This window comes from Schistocerca gregaria, chromosome X, assembly GCF_023897955.1.
Source record: "Schistocerca gregaria isolate iqSchGreg1 chromosome X, iqSchGreg1.2, whole genome shotgun sequence".
NCBI lineage: Eukaryota > Metazoa > Arthropoda > Insecta > Orthoptera > Acrididae > Schistocerca > Schistocerca gregaria.
In genome coordinates, this window is record NC_064931.1 from 367181230 (window position 1) to 367201054 (window position 19825).

The window sequence follows — 19825 nt, forward strand, 5'->3', positions numbered from 1 at the left end:
CTGATTTTGTAAGAGCTAGGATCTATAAAAGAAGCAAGAGGCTAATGGGATACGACGTACTATTGGTGGTAACAGGAATCCAATGTGCAACGAGAAGGCAACAGCAAACTCATTCTACAAATACAGGGAATAAACTACAGATGGCGGCAAGCAAGACAGTTTGCCTAGTGTGTAAAGCAAAGCTCGAAAGAAGGAGAGACTCTATAATAAAAATAAAGAATGAACCACGAAAAAGCCAAGAGGTAACCAGATAATTGGAATTGATGTTAGACGAGAGACAAAATTTATTTTCCTACATCCCTCAAGTATGCAGAAAAAGACTCTACATAACGAAAAAATCAATATAGGACAGAATAGGAGTAGCCGCGTGGTCTGGGGCCCCTTCTCACGGTTCGCGCGGCTCCCCCCGTCTGAGGTTCGAGTCCTCCAGCGGCTCAGCCCTCGGGCATGGGTGTGTGTGTTGTCCTTAACGTAAGTTAGTTTAAGTTAGATTAACTGGTGTGTAAGCCTAGGGTCCCATAGGAACTTAACACTACCACCACAGAATAGGCGCGGAGATTCGTTAAAAAGTATAAGAATATAAAATTTGGAGGAAATTTAGGAGATTTGTGGTAAATTACTATGAGACTAGACTGCTGAGGTCATCGGTCCCTAGGCTTACACACTACTTAATCTACCTTAAACTAATTTACGCTAAGGACAACGCACACACCCATGTCCGAGGGAGAACTCGAACCTCCGACGGGGGAGCCGTGCGAACCGTGCCGAGGCGCCTAAGACCGCACGGCTACCCCGCGTGGCAAATTTGGAGGAAAATCGCAGAGTAATGACTGAAAAAGGAAGATGTCCAGAGGTCGAAGTAAGTCGTGTGACAGCTAAATAAAAAATTAAATTACTGCTTCTGCAAGAATAGCAATGTTACTGCGACTCAGAAGCAACAGAAAGGCTTGTTTACAGTTTCATCACAAAACAGATCTAATCATGCGAGTGTGGCTATGAAGGAACTACGTATCATTTGGGATGTAGTGGAATATGTAGTCGGTAGAGACAGATCATATGAATTTCTACTGGAATCAAAAAGTCTCTATAATAATGAGAAAAGAAAGGTTATGACACCATCTCGCAGGGACTGGTTACAACAACACGAACAGTAACGTGACGAGATGAAACAGAAAATCAAAAAGTAACTCAAGTGGCGCAAGAATGGAGCATGAAAATATCGCTGTGTGACGATGATGACTTACAGCGATATACAGCTTCTGAATAGTCTGTCGTGGATCTGCAGTCTTAGGGACAGTCGAGAGAAGGCCACACCAGCCATATAATTCTTAAGATTGAAACTACCTCCAACTCTGTTAATTGCCTAAACTCATTTCAATCACGAATCCCAGCAGTGCAAATCCCATTCTTTTCCATAAGTCACTTACCTCACCGAAAATCTTCATAACACGAACTACAGCAATTACAGCAACAGGCAACTTCAGCCAGCTAAATAAAAAGATTCTAACTACTATAGACTATAACTACTAGTAGGCATATGGTTGGCCAAAGATTTTATTGAAGAGCAAACAATGTATTTAGAAAATGTAACCCTATTCCTGTGGCATCCAGTTCCAAAAATGATTTAGTTGTCAATAATCCAACTGCCCAAACATTATCGACGAAACACCCATCATCACAAATTTACTTGCGTATTTTCTTATAAACACATCATATCATCTCACTTCACAATGCATATCCTACCAACACAGACTCGCCACTAAAAATACCACGTCCATACACTTCCCTATCCACTCGCTAACTATTAGTCCGTCCAACCACAGAATCTGTTGCCGAGGGCGCAGAGCGCTGACAGCGATGTTAACGCTGTCTATAGCGCTGCCAACATACTTACAAGATGAAGGACATTAGCCCTTTTGCACACTGTCTGTTTCCGGGATTCCGCTTTACGTGTGCAGGAGATGAACACAACCGACAGGCTATGGCATAATTGAGGAAGAAGAAAAGACGGAAAAGACTTTGCTTTTTCTTTTATAATAAAACACAGGAAGGCTGGTGGTCGTTTAGTACACTGTGCAATAAAATTAAAGGATCACTTTTTTGAATCCCCGTACCTGTCTCCCAGTGCGACGTAAAGTTTGAAATTTGGCTCAAAGGTGCCTACAACCTTTCTCTGTAGCGGAGCAAAAGCGTGGCGATCTGCGACATCACCCTCGGGCTCGGTGACGCTTCAAACAGTAAGATGTCGACACGTGCGTAAAAGACCACAGCTCAAAAGATGACGTGAGCTGTAAGATGGGTTACTGAAGTCACATTGGCACCAAATTAAACCACATTTCTGCCCAAAGCCACCGTGGACGTGTCACTCGATGAGAAGGTCGTCACAGCCCCTCTTTTGACTTCTCAGCAATAGAGGTCATATCACGAAACCCACGGCTAAAATCACATGGTTTTCTTACTAGTTGAAGAGGAGAACACTTCAGACACACCGCCACTGAGAACTGACACGAAAAGGCCTCAAGGTGTGGCAAAACCGGCGTCAGTGAAACGACTCCTTTCCCTGGTGCGTTGATTCAACACCGACTCAAGGGAAGGCCTCGGCGCTTGTTGGTGACGTCACGTCAGCTAGTCACGGCGAACGCCAGGTCTGTTGCAGGCATACTCATAATGGTGGTGTCTCCCTACCTCACACAGGAAAATGTGAAACTATTGGCGGTAGTTGACCAACACTCATTGTTCTGAGAGATTTCTGCAATAAATTAATTGTGCAATTAATTACACTTCTTAACAAATAGTGTACTCCTGAACTTAAATTTCCATCTGTTGTAAGGATTGACATACAAAAATAACTTCATGGTTCAGCAGCAACAGAATTCGTGCTTCTTTACCTTATTTGTAAATCTGAGGAAGTTACGTTTGTACTGGGTTGCTTTTACAAGAAACTGTGAACGTGTTGGTGCTCTTCTTTAGGTATCCTGGTTGACTATGGGGTGAGGAGCACTGAATGTTAATGAAATATCTTGCGATTGTACACGTTGGGGGAGGGGGTGGGGGACAGGTGGTGGTGGTGGTGGTGGTTAGTGTTTAACGTCCCGTCGACAACGAGGTCATTAGAGACGGAGCGCAAGCTCGGGTTAGGGAAGGATTGGGAAGGAAATCGGCCGTGCCCTTTCAAAGGAACCATCCCGGCATTTGCATGAAACAATTTAGGGAAATCACGGAAAACCTTAATCAGGATGGCTGGAGACGGGATTGAACCGTCGTCCTCCCGAATGCGAGTCCAGTGCGCTAACCACTGCGCCACCTCGCTCGATGTGGAAGACAGAAGAAGAGGCAAAAGAGAGATACTTGTTTTATCAAATAAATTTTTTTTATCTTGTAAAGTTTCTCTTTTCAATTGAAAGAGGGGAATATTTATATTTTCTAATGTGCATCTTTAAAAAAGTTTAAGCTCAGCAGTATTTTCGATGTTTGAAGCTATTTTGTTTCATATTTAGAATTCCTTTCGTTGAAAACGACTGTAATCTAGTAACTGGTAACAGTTGGACATTTACACATGTAAATTAATTCACATTTACATTGACGATGTCAAACGAAAATAAATAAAAGAAACGAGCTAAATGTAAGGGGGTTGGGGTAAGTTTCGATAACAAAATGGATCAAGTAAATATAGTTACTTGAATGTAAAATTTCCTAAGCTTGCAATGGGGCAAAGCGTCTTCTCATATTGATCTACGTTTGTTTCGACAGGATTCAGTAATACAGAACTATGATCTTCATTTGTAGCTTGACGATAGTAAGAAAATCTTTCATCTAAATAAAGCTGCAGAATCCAAAACAATACCAAACATTTTGTCCAAAAATCAGAGATTTATAGTGATAAGCACGCCCAGGCGTTTCTGCCTGCAACAGACCTGGAGTTCGCCGTGCCTAGCTGACATGACGTCACCAACAAGCGCCAAGGCCTTCCTTTGAGTCGGTGTTGGTTGATTCCCACGCATTTCGCCGTTGGAAACGACAGTTCGCAGTTCGGTGAGATACAGGAAGATGTTTTTGACAACGTTTAACTCTGCTGACAACGTCAGACGTTTCAATCCTTCTCTAAGGATACTTTGCGGCTGCTCCCCACTGAACTTGATCGCTCCCTTCCACAGTGCAGTGCGACCGCAAATTTCGCTCTCGTATACAGGTTGAGCCCCTAGGGGACGTTAAAAACCATCCAACGACATTTGAAAGTGATCCGAAGTAATAAAGGGTAATTGTGTTTTTTCAGCACTCTTGTTTGCGCCCACCGGAGGCTTCATCACACGGGAGCGCAACGTTAACACGGGCATCAGTAAAACAGCAAAACTCTCACCAATACCGTCGGTGCCACCCACGCACCTTTGTTGAGAACATTAGAAATGGACCTTCAGAAATTTCGACACAGGGTTAGGCAAACCTCCGACAACCCTTAGGTGCGGTTTGCCTGCTTTGTCGTTGTCCTGACCTCCTTCGCAGAAACATGAGAAGAAGGGGTGAAATGATCATAAGAGGTGTTGTGGCGACCCTTTCATCTTGTGACACGTCGACTGTGGCATCCGGCAGAATTGTCATGGAATCTGGTGCCAACGAAACGTCATTAACCCACCTTAGAGCTCTCATAAACTTCTGGGCTGTGGCGTTTTTCCAGATGTGTCGACACCTTGCTATTTGAAGTGTCGCCGAGCCCAAGGGTAACGTTGCAGGGAGCCACGTTTCTGCATCATTATGGAGGAAGTTTGCAGATACCTTTGAACCAAATTTCAAACTTATGCTTCGCAATGAGAGACAGTTACGGAAACTGAAAAAGTGATCCTTCAGTCTGTTGTGCAGTGTGTAGCAGTACCACCAGTTTTTTTCGGTTTCTTTAACATATTTAATAATTTATCTTCGTTATAATCTAACTCAACATGTGTAGTGCACAAATTACCGTAAAGTGTATGGCGGTATGGCGAAGGGTCTGTTACTGGAGTTTATTGAACATTTCCGAAGCGCCGTGACGCTTACTAAATGACCCAGTGATGATACACGCTTCTCTTACAAGTTGACCCACTCATCATCACTAATTTCGTCCAAATTTATGGTATATGCAGGACTTGGTCAGAAATGATAATGTCATTAGTGGGAATTCCAGATGGTCGACCGTTTAGAAAAAAAATGTATTTTTGGTGCGGATTGGGAGTGGCATTAGCCATTTATGATAACGTAAATACCAGACTGCACTTGGCGCAGAGGAAAGAGTGAAGAACGGTAATCCGAAGGTCGTGGGTTCGAGTCCCGAAGGACGATTTTTATCATTTTCACTTTTTGTGTTACTTTCACTACAAATAAACCGAAATAATTCCCAATATAATGTATTTATTGATATTTTCATAAAGGGAATGAAGAGGAAAGACAAAGAAAAATTAGATATCACAAATAAATTTCTAGGCAGGAATTATAAGGGGTGCACGAAAAAATCGTAAATAAAATTAGATACTTTTACTATTTTTCAGTTGATGATTTGCACGTTCTGTGGTGATATTCATGAAAAAACAGGGGAAGCAGTAATTTTCAAGACATCTAGTACACGTTATAAACACCGATTTTTTGTAGGTGTAAAGTTTCTATAGAAAATCAAACGTGGTTTACATGATAAAAGGTTATCTCTCATGGTACATTTTGGCAGCAAACCACGTGTAACTCTTCATTTCGCCAAATATTGTTGAGGATAGCTGGTTATGTACGGTGGAATGTACTTTGATGCAGTGTACTCGAAGGTCAAAATAAAAACAAATGAATACAGAATACGAAGTCCTGTACGCTTCGATTACAATCTTCTCTTGGAAAGTTACTTGCATGCACCTCGTGGTCGCTGTAAGTACAACTCTTTCTCGTACATTTATTTCCAACCCCAACATTTCTTTGCTTTTCCTATTGGTGCCTCTTATGAAAATGTTAATAAATACTGAGTTTCGGTTTATTTGCAGTGTAAGTAACATAGAAGTTTAAAATAAATTAAGTTTCCGTATAAAGGCTCGACCTCACCATCCTCGGGTTATCGTTCTGTATTCTTTCCGCTGCGCCAGCGGCTGCCTGGGAATTCCGGTGACGTAAATGGCTCATGCCGCGCCCGACCCGCGAGAAAAACAGGATTTTTTTTTTCTTAACGCTTGGTTATCTGGAGCTTCAACTTCTCTCACTTTCACTTCTGGTCAAGCCCTGCATATTCCACAAATCTGGACGAAATCTGCAATGACCAGTCGGCGTGGTCACTTTGTTAGGTGGATTTTCTCTTTTCTCTATTAAGCCAACCTGATAAGGGTCCCAGGCTGATGAGCAGAACTCAAGAATTGTACGAAAGACTGTTTTGTCATTCACTTCTTGATAAATGAACAGTAATGACATCCTTCACCTAATTTTATGTAATATGTATAGGATTTTCAGTGTCAGCTGCTAGTCCGCGTACCAGTTGTCAATCCTCTGGGCATTTCACTTCTCTCTTCTTACACTTGCACTTCAAACCTCCCTATTGACAACAACATCATCCGTGAAAATTCTCATAGAACTTCCGACGTTATCCACTACATCATTTATATGTATCTTAAACAATAACAGCCCCATAAATCCTCATAAGGGTAGCAGCAAAATACGTTTACATGTGTTACTTTCGATCTGTTAAGAGTGAAATGATGAGTTTTGTTTGCGGGCGAGTCAGTCTAATCACATCACTTTGCTGATACTGGATAAGCTCGTACTTTGTTCACTAATTTCCTGTACGGAATTGTGCCATATGCCTTTCGAAAGCCGGAGAACACGATATCCGGCCGGGCACCGTTGTCTACAGCGTTCTGGATCGCGTGGACGAATAGAGAGGCCTGAGTTCTGCAAGATCTTTCTTTGCAGGACGTATGTGGTTCTTATAGGGGACATTTTCATATGCATAAATGGTCATCACGCATGAGCAAAAAGTATGTTCCATTATTGTACAACAGATTGATGCAGTAAACCTTAATTATGTACGTCCATCTGACAATCCTCCTGGTAATTGGGGATGCTCTGCGCTTTTTCCAATTGCTTGGTACTCTTCGTTACTTCAGCAAACTTCGATAAACTGCTGCTAGAAAGGAAGCAACTTCTTTCTCACAATCTTTGTAGAATCTTGTAGGAATCTTATGCAGTCCAAACAACTTTCTACATTTCAGCGATTTTAGTAGATTTTTCTATTCCACAATCTTTTATCTCAAAATCTGTTATCTCGGCGTTCGTGTCGTGACTGAAAGGAGATATTGTTATTGCGAGCTTCTGCATTAAAACAGGACCGAATTCAGTACTTCGGTCTCCTCTCATTCATTTTTCGTTACGGTACCAGTAAGGTCACATTACGACTGAATAGATATACAGGGTGAATCGCGTAAGACATAACACCCCCCCCCCCCCAATTATTCCGGGGGAGATTGCACGTGTCGATAAGCGGTGTTCTGCAAATCATAGCGGACTATGGGGTACATACGTTGTTACATGCACAATAAACGTTTATATTGACAGAGATAATGAGGCAAGTACATGTTTTTTAAATGGGACTCTGTACTTTTTTGCCATCATTCGAACGCTCTGGAAAAGACGCGTATAGTGATGTAACGCATGTTGCTATTGTGATTCAAACTTCGCTTAAAATACACTGGGAAATATTGTACGGCTGGAGGTCGAGGCGGTCGGAGGCGGCTGCAGACTGTAAACAAGCCTCGCGCGACCCGCAGGCCGAGTTGCCGTGTTCTATGCAACATGCACGGCCTGCGCTACTTAGGTACATCCTCATCCACCCTCTTTTAAGCAAAGTTTGAATCACAATAGCAAGATGCGTTATATCACTATACATGTCTTTTCCAGGGCGTTCGAATGATGGCAAAAAAAAGTATAGAGTCTCATTTAAAAAACATGTACTCTCCTCATTATCTCGGTCAATATAAACGTTGTGATTATTGTGCGTGTACTAACGTATGTGCCTCATAGTCCGCTATGATTCGCATGCAGATACGTGCAATCGCCCCCGGAACAAATGGGATGTTTCGTCTTACGCGATTTTTGGTCCGATTTGTTGGCAGAATTTTACTTCAGAACTCATTGGACGTGCCTAGAACTGCTCTCCTTAGTCTCATTTTGAATTCTTTCAGATTTTGGTTGTTAACAACTATTCTGTAAGTGCTTGAAGTCAGAGAGTTCCTCATGTTAGTTAACTGACTCGCAAAGATACGTTATATTAGATACTGGGCGGTGTAAGACGTTGTCGCCACGACTTGATTCTGTAATTAACTGCTCGAAGTATTTCTCGGAAAAAACATTCAGACCAATCTCACACCAATTCATGTTTCTGGAACGAGGCTCCTATTATATGGCTAGGAAACTGGAGTCTCGCTCAGATACAATAGTATTAATAGGAATCTTACGCCACGTTTTCTCCGAGGTGCTCTATAAAAGCACCCTATTACCAGCTTACCCTCAGCCAGATTATTCCACATCCGTAATTTGTTGGTTGGTTGAGTTTGGGGGAAGGGACAGCGAGGTCATCGGTTCTACCGCGTTAGGGAAGGATGTGGAAGTCAGCCGTGCCCTTTCCTGAAGCGATTTACGGAGATCACGGGAAACCTAAGTCAGAATGGCCAGACGCGGGTTTGAACCGTCGTCCTCTCCAATACGAGTCCAGTGTGCTAACCAGTGCGCCACCTCACTCGGTACCGCACTCTGTAATAACGTTACTACAGTATACGTCACACCACAATGTGGCCTAGTTTTGAACCGTTCTGCGCATGCCCGTCTACTAACACCTAGCGGCCAATGAAGTTTGTTCCTTATGGCAACTTCTTGCTGTGAGCAGCGCATTTCGACGAAAGACGCTCTCCTCCAGACTGCCACACAGCGATACTCCAGTGGTGACGCAGTTTTATTCAGTGATGTCGATAACAACACTTCGTTAGGCTTGGCAGCATGGAAGGCCTCTGCGCAGAGACGTTTTCCAACGCAAAGCATTCTATAGAGACTATAGCGTTCTTTATGGCAATAAATGCGCCGCCATCATTGGTATCGAGCTTGCCTGTATGATACATATCCCAATCCGAATTCCGGATTTCACTACTACTCACTTCCCGTTCCTGACGCTATTTAGATATTATTATCTTTAACAAGTGAGAACAATTATGGGACCTTTTACCAGGATATTTCTGCAGTTTAGTGATACCATGCAAACATTTTCTCTACCTGAGCTGCAACGACGACCATTTCTTTTGAGAGTAACTTGATAGATCATTCTCCCATTTCAGTAGGTCCTACAGTTTTCGACCTGAGAGCGGATATCAAGAAATCCGCGTCCGAGATCGTTGCAGAAGTGTCTGACTTTCTGATTTAGAACTGCCAGTCAGCTCCAAGCCAGAGAATTGCGATCCATTCTGGGTAAACTGCTGCATGCATCTAACCGAGAAGGGCCTCACAACACAGCCAGCAATACGCATTCGTGCTAGAATTGGCAGCCGGTTGCACCCATAGCATTCTCTCAAAAGGAAAAAACACCCTTAATTGATATTCGTACAGGTATCGACGTACCGCAAAATTATAAACTTTGGTGGCCGATGGATGAATGGATGACGCTGGAGAGCAATTTCACCGCTTATCTGGCAAGGACAGCACACAGCGAACTTGTCGACTTCAGGGCATAAAGTCTTTAGGCATTTCAGTGAAAAGTGCTTAGTTGGACAGTAACTATGCCTCGCAGGTTGGCGCGTACACATCGTCAAGAAGCAAGTGGTTAACCTACAGAGACGACAGAACGTGGGGATCGAGCAATTGTCAGAGAGGCACTCAGAACCCCGGGTTCATCATTGTCATTGATCTGACGTGCAACTGGTGCTTCATGGACCACAACGACCATTAACAGGCGACTGGCAGAATGGGGCTGAACTCAAGGTGCCCCTTGCGCCGACTACCATTGGTTACAGAACTAACAAGCCAGTTTGCACTAGGGTCGAGCACATTCGGCCTCCAATCTCTTTGACTGGAGTCGAATTGTCTTCAGTGATGTCTGGAGACGCTCCAGACAGTGGTGGGCTATCAACATGACTTGTCAAATGCTATAAGGCCCGACAACCAGGAGAGATGGTCTGCGATACCATTTCATGTCATAGCAGGATTCTTTTGATTGTTATCCGCAGCAACGTTACAGTACAGTACTACGCCAACGATATTCTATTCTCCGGTTTGTTGCCCTTCATGGTAAACCATCCTGGGCTTATATTTCAGCAAGATAATGCCCGCCCGCACATGACGAGAGTTTCTATTGCTTGTCTTCGTGCTTCCCAAACTCTACCATCTCCAGAAAGATCGCCGGATCTCTTCGCAACGGAGAACGTTTGGAGCATTATGGGCAGTGGCCTCAACCACCTCGGTATTTTGACGATCTAACGCTCGAATTCAACAGAATTTGGCATGACATTCCACAGGAGGACATCTAATAACTGTATAAATCCATTCCAAGCCGAATAACTGCTGCATTATTGACTTGCTCAATTTGTGAAGCTCTTTCTCTTGAATAAATGATCCAGTTTTTCTGAAAATGTAATTATTTGTTTGTCTGTATATGTTAATCACATCTAATGATTTCCGCCTCATTCGGATAATTCCTTCGTGATGCGTCATTTTTTGTGTGTCTTGGAGTGTATTTCCCAGAGGAGCTCCCTTACCCGCCAACGCTAAAGCTCCCAGTGACTAGTATACCCCACTTCTGTGCCTGTCCAAACTTGGAGGGAAAATGGACATCGGCCAAGATATGAGGCATCCCTTGCTGATTCAGATGCGTTATGAACACTGGGAAACACTGCTGCTAAGGCTTAAAGTGGGCAGATTTCCACCCAAAGATATGCGTTCCTACCAGTATCTGCTGCTCATACTTCAGTTAGGACATACCAGTGAGATGAAAATAAACTTTTCAGCGGATTTTAGCGGCACCAGAGGCGTCGCACTTTTAGCAATAGGTGCTTCAAAGTCGCCGCAACATATAGCAGCTGCCTGAAGCCTGTCAAACGTGGAAAACAAACCTTCTAGCTCTTTCCGTTCAGTGGCCATTTCACCTTGTATCTATACACACCAAGACCAGTTCACATCTATTTACTACTACGCAAAACTATACATACTTACAAAAAATATGTACTAAAAGACGAAGTCACAGATTAACTAAGAATATGCAAACAGACCGCAACAGTATTTCAAACTACCGACTATAGAATTGTAGGCAGCATAAATACACACCACTGAAATTACGACACACACCAGATGTGAACAAGAAAACTAAAAATTTGGTAAGTGCGTGTAAGACACGCGCACTGAGGGTTCTATACAAACTTAATGATGTATATTTATAGTACGTCCATCTCAGTAATCAAGAATCTCGACGATTTTACCTGTTGTCGACATCGTTACCGGGAAGATATTGGGCCCAGGAAACACAGAACTTTCGAGAATGTTTTAATTTTTAAGTTTTACGTTTAAATTTTTTGTGTAATTTCGCATTGTTATTGTGATTCCTAAGAAAAGGGGTCTTAACAGACAGACAGTCGGGTAACAAATGATAAAAAAGTATTTTTTCGTGTGATATAGTTATAAATTAACAATTGTTGAATTTTTTCCTTACTTGTGCTGTGAGACCTTGCTTCTTGCCAAATTTTATGATCCGAAGTCAACGAGAATTACCCTATAGGTTTTGATGAGTAAGCTTGTGAGCATAAAAAAGTTTTTTTTTGAATCATCAATCTTCTGACTGGTTTGGTGCATCCCGCCACGAAATCCTCTCCTGTGCCAACCTTTTCATCTGAGAGCAGCACTTGCAACCTACATCCTTAATTATTTGCTGGATGTATCCAAATCTCTGTCTTCCCCTACAGTTCTTACCCTCTACAGCTCCCTCTACTTCCGCGGAAGTTATTCCTTGATGTTTTGACGTATGTTTTATCATCCTGTCCCTTAGTCTTGTCAGTGTATTTCATACATTTCTTTCCTCGCCGATTTTATGGAGAACCTCCTCATTTCTTACCTTGTCAGTTCACCTAATTTTCAACATTATTCAGTAGCACCACATCTCAAATGCTTCTGTTATCTTCTGTTCCGCTTTTCCTACAGTCCATGTCTCATTGTCATACAATGCTGTGCCCCAAAAGTACATTCTCAGAACGTTCTTCCTCACATTAGGACCTATATTTGACACTAGTAGCCTTCTCTTGGCCAGAAATGCCCTTATTGGCAGTGCTAGTCTGCTTTTTGTGTCCCTTTGCTCCGCGCGTCATTGGTTATTTTGCTGACTAGATAGCAGAATTTCCTAACTTTATCTACTTCGTAATCACCAGTTATGATGTTAACTTTCTCGTTGTTCTCATGTCTGCTACTTTTCATTACTTTCGTCTTTCTTCGATTTGCTCTCAGTCCATATTCTGTACTCATTAAAATGTTCATTCAAAAGGTGCTGTAATTCTTCTTCACTTTCACTGAGCATAGCAATGTCATCAGCCACCCTTGACGCTGATAACATTTCACCTTGAATTTTAATTCCACTCTTGATTCAGGAGTATCAAAATATAAGACATAAATGGCCGTATCTTTTGATTTCAGTGACCTAGAAACTGAAGGTTTTTACACCCCAAAGAGCCCATAGACCTCAGTAACTTTTACAAATTTCAACTTGATACGTGTTCCCGTTCCTGAGAAAAACTGGTCTTAGCAGACATATGTCCAGACGATTGGCTAACAAGTGACAAACAAAATATTTTTTTCGTGGCATGTAACTACAAATTAACAACTTTCGGGTTTATTCCGTTACTTGTACTATGAAACCTTGCTGCTTGCCAAATTTCATGTCTCTAGGTGAACGGGAAGTACTCTATAGCTTTTGAAGAGTGAATTCGAGATTGGAACTTTGATAGTGGCAACTATTTCTTTACAGCTCGTACAAAATAGATACGTGTTCCAAAGTTTTACTGACCTTCAAGGTAGTCACCAGCATTGTGTATAACCCGTTGCCAGCGATGTGGAAGTCGTAGGATACTCTTAGCAGTGCCAGTTATGTTGACAGTTCGCGTGGCGCGGTCTATTGCCCGTCGAATTTGTAGCAGTTCCGAAGCGAATGTCGTGAAGTGTTTCCTTCAGTTTAGAAATCGAGTTGAACTTACGAGGGCTTAAGTTAAGGGAGTGCAGTAAGTGGTACAGCACCTCATCCTACCCTCGAATGAGCTTTCGCTTGACACCACTGAAGTCTCAAATTACGGTTGATTGGGGTTAGTGGAATGCACGCGACGGGATATCTGGCTCGGAGCTGCCCTTGGAGTAACCAGTTTGTAACAGTTTGTTGTGTCACTTCGATGCCAACTCCTTCTCAAGTTGCTGCATTGGACAGAGCCGTAAGCCGAACACGATCGTCTTCCCTCTCAGTAGCGCCATTTGGCCATTCTGATTCCCGTCTTTTTGCAACCGTACATTCTCGTGACCACCGCCTCCAACAATCATGTACTGTGTCTACATTCCTGCCAAGTCTTTCTGCAGTACCGCAGAAGTAATATCCAGCTTCTCGTAGCCATATTACACGACCTTGTTCAAACTCAGTGAGGGGTTGATAAAGATGTCTCTGTTGTCTTACAGGCAATCTTGACTAACATCAACTCACCACTTCCAGTCTCGAATGTAACTAATGCTCTCGACCGTTACAGCGTGTATTTAAAACAAACCAGATTTGTTTCCTCAGCGTGGCGCTACTGGAGCCCCTGTCATGCGAATGTCGCGAAACATCTTTAAGATGTATAAACACGCCTACCAAATTTAGTTAACGTCGTACAACTCCTTCTTGACGTAGCGATTATTTCCATCAGTGTACGTTTGAAGATCATATCACTTTCAAATCTCCCGCTTCATGGCACGCTCACAAACTGAGAAGAAGGTTCCGTCGTCAGTCCCTGTTGTAATTATGACGTCACATACCGTTTTCGTACGGCTTCAACAATGAACGTGAACAACTGCTACGTTCGCAGATATACTATGTGATCAAAAGTATGCGGACATCTGCCTGAAAACGACTTACAAGTTCGTGGCGCCTTCCATCTGTAATGCTGGAATTCAATATGGTGTCAGCGTTCCAAAACATCCCAAAGGTGTTCTATATGATTCAGGTTCGGACTCTGTGCAGGCCAGTCCATTAGAGGGATGTTACTGTCGTGTTACCACTCCGCCACAGGCCGTGCATTATGAAGAGGTGCTCGATCGTGTTGAAAGGTGCAATCGCCACCTCCGAATTGCTCTTCAACAGTAGGAAGCGAGAAGGTGCTTAAAACATGAATGCAGGCCTGTGCTGTGATAGTGTCATGCAAAACAAGGGTTGCAAGCCCCTTCATAATCAACACGACCACATCCTAACACCACCTCCTTCGAATTTTACTACTCACGCTGGCAGATGACGTTCACCGGGCATTCGCCATACCCACACCCTGCCAGCGGATCACCACGTTGTGTACCATGATTCGCCACTCCACTCAACGATTTTCCACTGTTCAGTCGTCCAATGTTTACCCTCCTTACACCAAGCGAGGCGTCATTTGGCATTTACCGGCGTGATGTGTGGCTTATGAGCAGCCGCTATGAAATCCAAGTTTTCTCCCCTGCCGCCTAACTGCCATAGTACTTGCAGTGAATCCTGATGCAGTTTGGAAATCCTGTGTGATTGTCTGGATAGATATCTGTCTATTACACATTACGACCCTCTTCAGCTGTCGGTGGTCTCTGTCAGTCAACAGGCGAGGTGAGCCTGTACAGTTTTGTGGTGTACGTGTCCCTTCACGTTTCCATTTCACTATCACATCGGAAACAGTGGATTAGGGATGTTTAGGAGTGTGGAAATCTCGCATACAGACGTATGACGCAAGTGACATCCAATCACCTGACAACGTTCGAAGTCCGTTAGTTCCTCTGAGCACCCCATTCTACTCTCTCACGATGTCTAATGACTATGAGGTCGCTGATATGGAGTACCTGGCAGTAGGTGGCAGCACAATGCAGCTAATATGAAAAACGTATGTTTTTGGGGGTGTCCGGATACTTTTGGTCACATAGTGTAGTACTGTAGGTGGTTTGACTGTGGTGCTCCACGCACACGCCACACTCTCGACTTTGAACAAGTATTAGAGAACCCGACGACTAGCACCCGAAACACTGCAAATGCCATACTCTCCTGTATAACTCATTTGGTCTTATGAATAAAGAGAAGCAAATATGTTTCCTGCGAATTTCGAAGCTTAAGATTCGTAATTTAGGAATACAATGGGTTATATGAACAAACCTAAAGTACAAGACTGGAAGATAAATGTAGGTGTCACAGCATTTACTTGCAAACAAAAGGAAGAAGCGAAACTTCTGCTTCAGATTGCATGAATAACCTTTACCTTTTCCTCCAATCTTTTACTTCTAACACAAAAGCAAATGCCTCTAGTGATCTGCTCCGTCTGCATTGTCAGCGAACTTTGCTGAGTAAGCGCGGGCATCTGATTTCGCTGTTTTGTTGACCATAAGACTTCTTTTCGATTTATTGCAGTTTATGTGCACATGTGACCTATCTATTAAATATGTCCCCATCCGTTCAGAAGAAAGCTCGGTATGTGTAGAAAGTACAATAGTGTTTTTTAACCATGGATTTACAAACGTATCCTGAATTACCAGAGGAATCAAAACTTCCGGATGCCAAAAGAAAGAAAAAGAAAGAAACTCAGAAAGTAACATGCTTATTCGAATTTGACAGAAAACAGTTGCTGAAGAAAGTAACATGAAAACTAGGCTGAAAAGGGAAAAGGACAGGGACAAAACAGGAAATAAACCAATGTTTTAAACCCTTGGGAGAAAAACCTTTACGGCATTGTACAAGAATACAAGAATCTCACATCCAACCAGATTCCAGTAAGTTAAAACAGAAACATTTATTTTTATGCAGGTTAAAGAAACTATACACATTTTGCAACGTTAGTTTTTTTTTTATCGTGATTTTCAGGAGCAGTGACACTGGGACTTGGACAGTCCACACTAATACCATCGCCTGTGGAGCACAGGAAGTCTTGCGCTAAGGTATAGCTCCAGTTTTTACAGGTAAATAACAGTAATCACGACAACCTTGCAAAGATTATAGCGGAAATTTGTTTTTCGGAGGAAAAAGAAAATGTTCTCTCTATACTACACTATCACAATCACTATTGTTATTATTATTATTATTATTATTATTAGTAGTAGTAGTAGTATTAGTAGTAACAGTAGCAGCTGTAGTAATCTAACGTTGCACAGATCATGTTTCATTTCAGAAATACTTCTGCCCCCATCCTTCCCGTCTAGACCAACTTTATACGACAGTCCGTCACCCGTCAAGAAAGAAAAATGTTTGCTAAAAACAGATGAGATGGAGGTGCTCAGTACCACGGAATTACACAAGCTAGTGCTGCTGGAACAATTGAAATCGGCGAGGACGCAAATTGAAAAGGAAGCTATGATAAAGAATTTCCTTAAAGCACAGATAAACAGCGAAAGCAATACGCGAGAGGAGGAAAATGAAAATATTCTCAGTATATATACTGTTCTTTAGATCGTTTTACCAGTAGCCTGTTGTAGACGATCAGCCGTTTTGTATCTTTTCATTAATAACATAATTCAGAATTCTGCATTTTGTGTTAGAGCAGCAGTTTGTTATTGTTTTTCATGCCCCTCCCAAGAATTTCCCTCTCAGTTAAAGGCTCCTCTTCATTATCGCCATTGTTATGAAAATTCTGTGGAGTGTCTTCAAAATCTTTATCCTGTACATGTTTCGCATCATTATGCTTCTTTGGTTGAACAAAACGACACTCTCTTTCCTCTATAATCTTGTTGAGTGATATGTGACTCTCCTCTGTTGGATTACGATATGGGGTCATCAACCATTGTTTGTTTAAAATATCTAAAGATCTTTGTAATTGTTAATGACCAAAAGAAAACTTGCACTATCTAGCAAGACAAATGTAAAAACAGTTTAAAAATAAATTTTATAAACCCATGGCTGAAAAGGGCAAATAGCAAGCCATAAAACAGCCCGCTCTGTCCCCTCAGGGCAGAGAATGAAAAAAAAAAAAAAACCTCTAGACCATAGAATGCATCACCCATAAGTACATTGCTTTTAAATTCACATAGCACTTTCCAGACACTTGACTTTTTTCTTATTCGATTGTCATGTTTAACCCGGACCAGCTAGCCTCAAAACTAGTCAATTATTCCTTTACGTTGCATGTAGCCAGCTCATTTATAGTAGCGTAACCCAATTTATATTCGACGCCATACTGCATAGGTTTCTGATTTCATAGGTGCGTGCAATCACTTACATCAATAGCACTTAGAGATTAACATTTTTCTAGCCAGTCGTTGTTTGATACAGTCACACCATTGCTCACTGTTTTAATCATTGTAGTTTGATGAATCGCCATTCCTTCTTCTATGCCGCGATAGAATCTGAATCAGCTACATAATGAAGGGAAATACTGATCCTCCGTTCTGAAAATAGTGCTTCACCTCCTCTTTCCCCTGTGTCCGGCAGAAAATGATTCGAAAACCATTAAACATTTTGTAAGAACAGTACATATGTTAAAACTATTTTTTTTCCTCCTCTTGCGCATTCTTTTCACTGTTCAGCTTTGCATTAAGGAAGTTCATCATGTATTTCTGTAGTACTGAGCACCTTTGCCTGGTCTGTTTCTGGCAAACATTTTGCTTTCTTCAAGTGTGGTGACCTGTCATATGAAATTGCTTTACATGAGGATGATGATGTTTTAGCAAGAGGTGTAACATCTGTTCCTTGAAACATACATGTTTGCCAAAGATTTATACAGCGACAGAACTTCACGCGTGTTTATATTTCTAAATAGATTTGTTTTATAAAGATAACAGCGGAAGCTTCCATTCTCAAAGGGCTATAAAATGTTGACGGTCTAAGTTAACTCTGGCTATGGCAGTTAAGAATACTATATAATAAAGATGGCTTTTATATTCTAGATTAAGCTCATATAAGAACCATAATAAGCAACCCAATTGGAATTTCTCTTAACGAATAAAGCATCATAAATAACACAATAAGTTTATAAATATAAGCAACTGTGTGTGTCTTATAAACTCATTGTCTACATCTACATGACTACTCTGCAATTCACATTTAAGTGCTTGGCAGAGGGTTCATCGAACCACAATCATACTATCTCTCTACTATTCCACTCCCGAACAGCGAGCGGGAAAAACGAACACCTAAACCTTTCTGTTCGAGCTCTGATTTCTCTTATTTTATTTTGATGATCATTCCTACCTATGTAGGTTGGGCTCAACAAAATATTTTCGCATTCGGAAGAGAAAGTTGGTGACTGAAATTTCGTAGAAAGGTCTCGCCGCGACGAAAAACGTCTATGCTGTAATGACTTCCATCCCAACTCGTGTATCATATCTGCCACACTCTTTCCCCTATAACGCGATAGTACAAAACGAGCTGCCCTTCTTTGCACCCTCTCGATGTCCTCCGTCAATCCCACCTGGTAAGGATCCCACACCGCGCAGCAATATTCTAACAGAGGACGAACGAGTGTAGTGTAAGCTGTCTCTTTAGTGGACTTGTTGCATCTTCTAAGTGTCCTGCCAATGAAACGCAACCTTTGGCTCGCCTTCCCGACAATATTATCTATGTGGTCCTTCCAACTGAAGTTGTTGGTAATTTTAACACCCAGGTACTTAGTTGAATTGACAGCCTTGAGAATTGTACTATTTATCGAGTAATCGAATTCCAACGGATTTCTTTTGGAACTCATGTGGATCATCTCACACTTTTCGTTATTTAGCGTCAACTGCCACCTGACACACCATACAGCAATCTTTTCTAAATCGCTTTCCAACTGATACTGGTCTTCGGATGACCTTACTAGACGGTAAATTACAGCATCATCTGCGAACAGTCTAAGAGAACTGCTCATATTGTCACCCAGGTCATTTATATAGATCAGGAACAGCAGAGGTCCCAGGACGCTTCCCTGGGGAACACCTGATATCACTTCAGTTTTACTCGATGATTTGCCGTCTATTACTACGAACTGCGACCTTCCTGACAGGAAATCACGAATCCAGTCGCACAACTGAGACGATACCCCATAGCTCCGCAGCTTGATTAGAAGTCGCTTGTGAGGAACGGTGTCAAAAGCTTTCCGGAAATCTAGAAATACGGAATCAACTTGAGATCCCCTGTTCGATAGCGGCCATTACTTCGTGCGAATAAAGAGCTAGCTGTGTTGCACAAGAGCTATGTTTTCTGAAGCCATGCTGATTACGTGTCAATAGATCGTTCCCTTCGAGGTGATTCATAATGTTTGAATACAGTATATGCTCCAAAACCCTACTGCAAACCGACGTCAATGATATAGGTCTGTAGTTAAATGGATTACTCCTACTACCCTTCTTGAACACTGGTGCGACCTGCGCAATTTTCCAATCTGTAGGTACAGATCTATCGGTGAGCGAGCGGTTGTATATGAGTGCTAAGTAGGGAGCTATAGTATCAGCGTAATCTGAAAGGAACCTAATCGGTATACAATCTGGACCTGAAGACTTGCCCGTATCAAGCGATTAGAGTTGCTTCGCAACCCCTAAGGTATCTACTTCTATGAAACTCATGCTAGCAGATGTTCGTGTTTCAAATTCTGGAATATTCCATTCGTCTTCCCTGGTGAAGGAATTTCGGAAAACTGCGTTCAATAACTCCGCTTTAGCG

The 19825-nt window shown here is 42.2% G+C and overlaps 1 non-coding gene across 1 annotated transcript; it reads right to left on the reverse strand.

The window, feature by feature from the left end:
- Window positions 1-3237: 3237 nt before the first annotated feature.
- On the reverse strand, window positions 3238-3310 carry Trnaa-cgc (transfer RNA alanine (anticodon CGC)). Its single transcript has one exon. It is a non-coding gene; the product is annotated as a tRNA-Ala (tRNA).
- Window positions 3311-19825: the final 16515 nt, after the last annotated feature.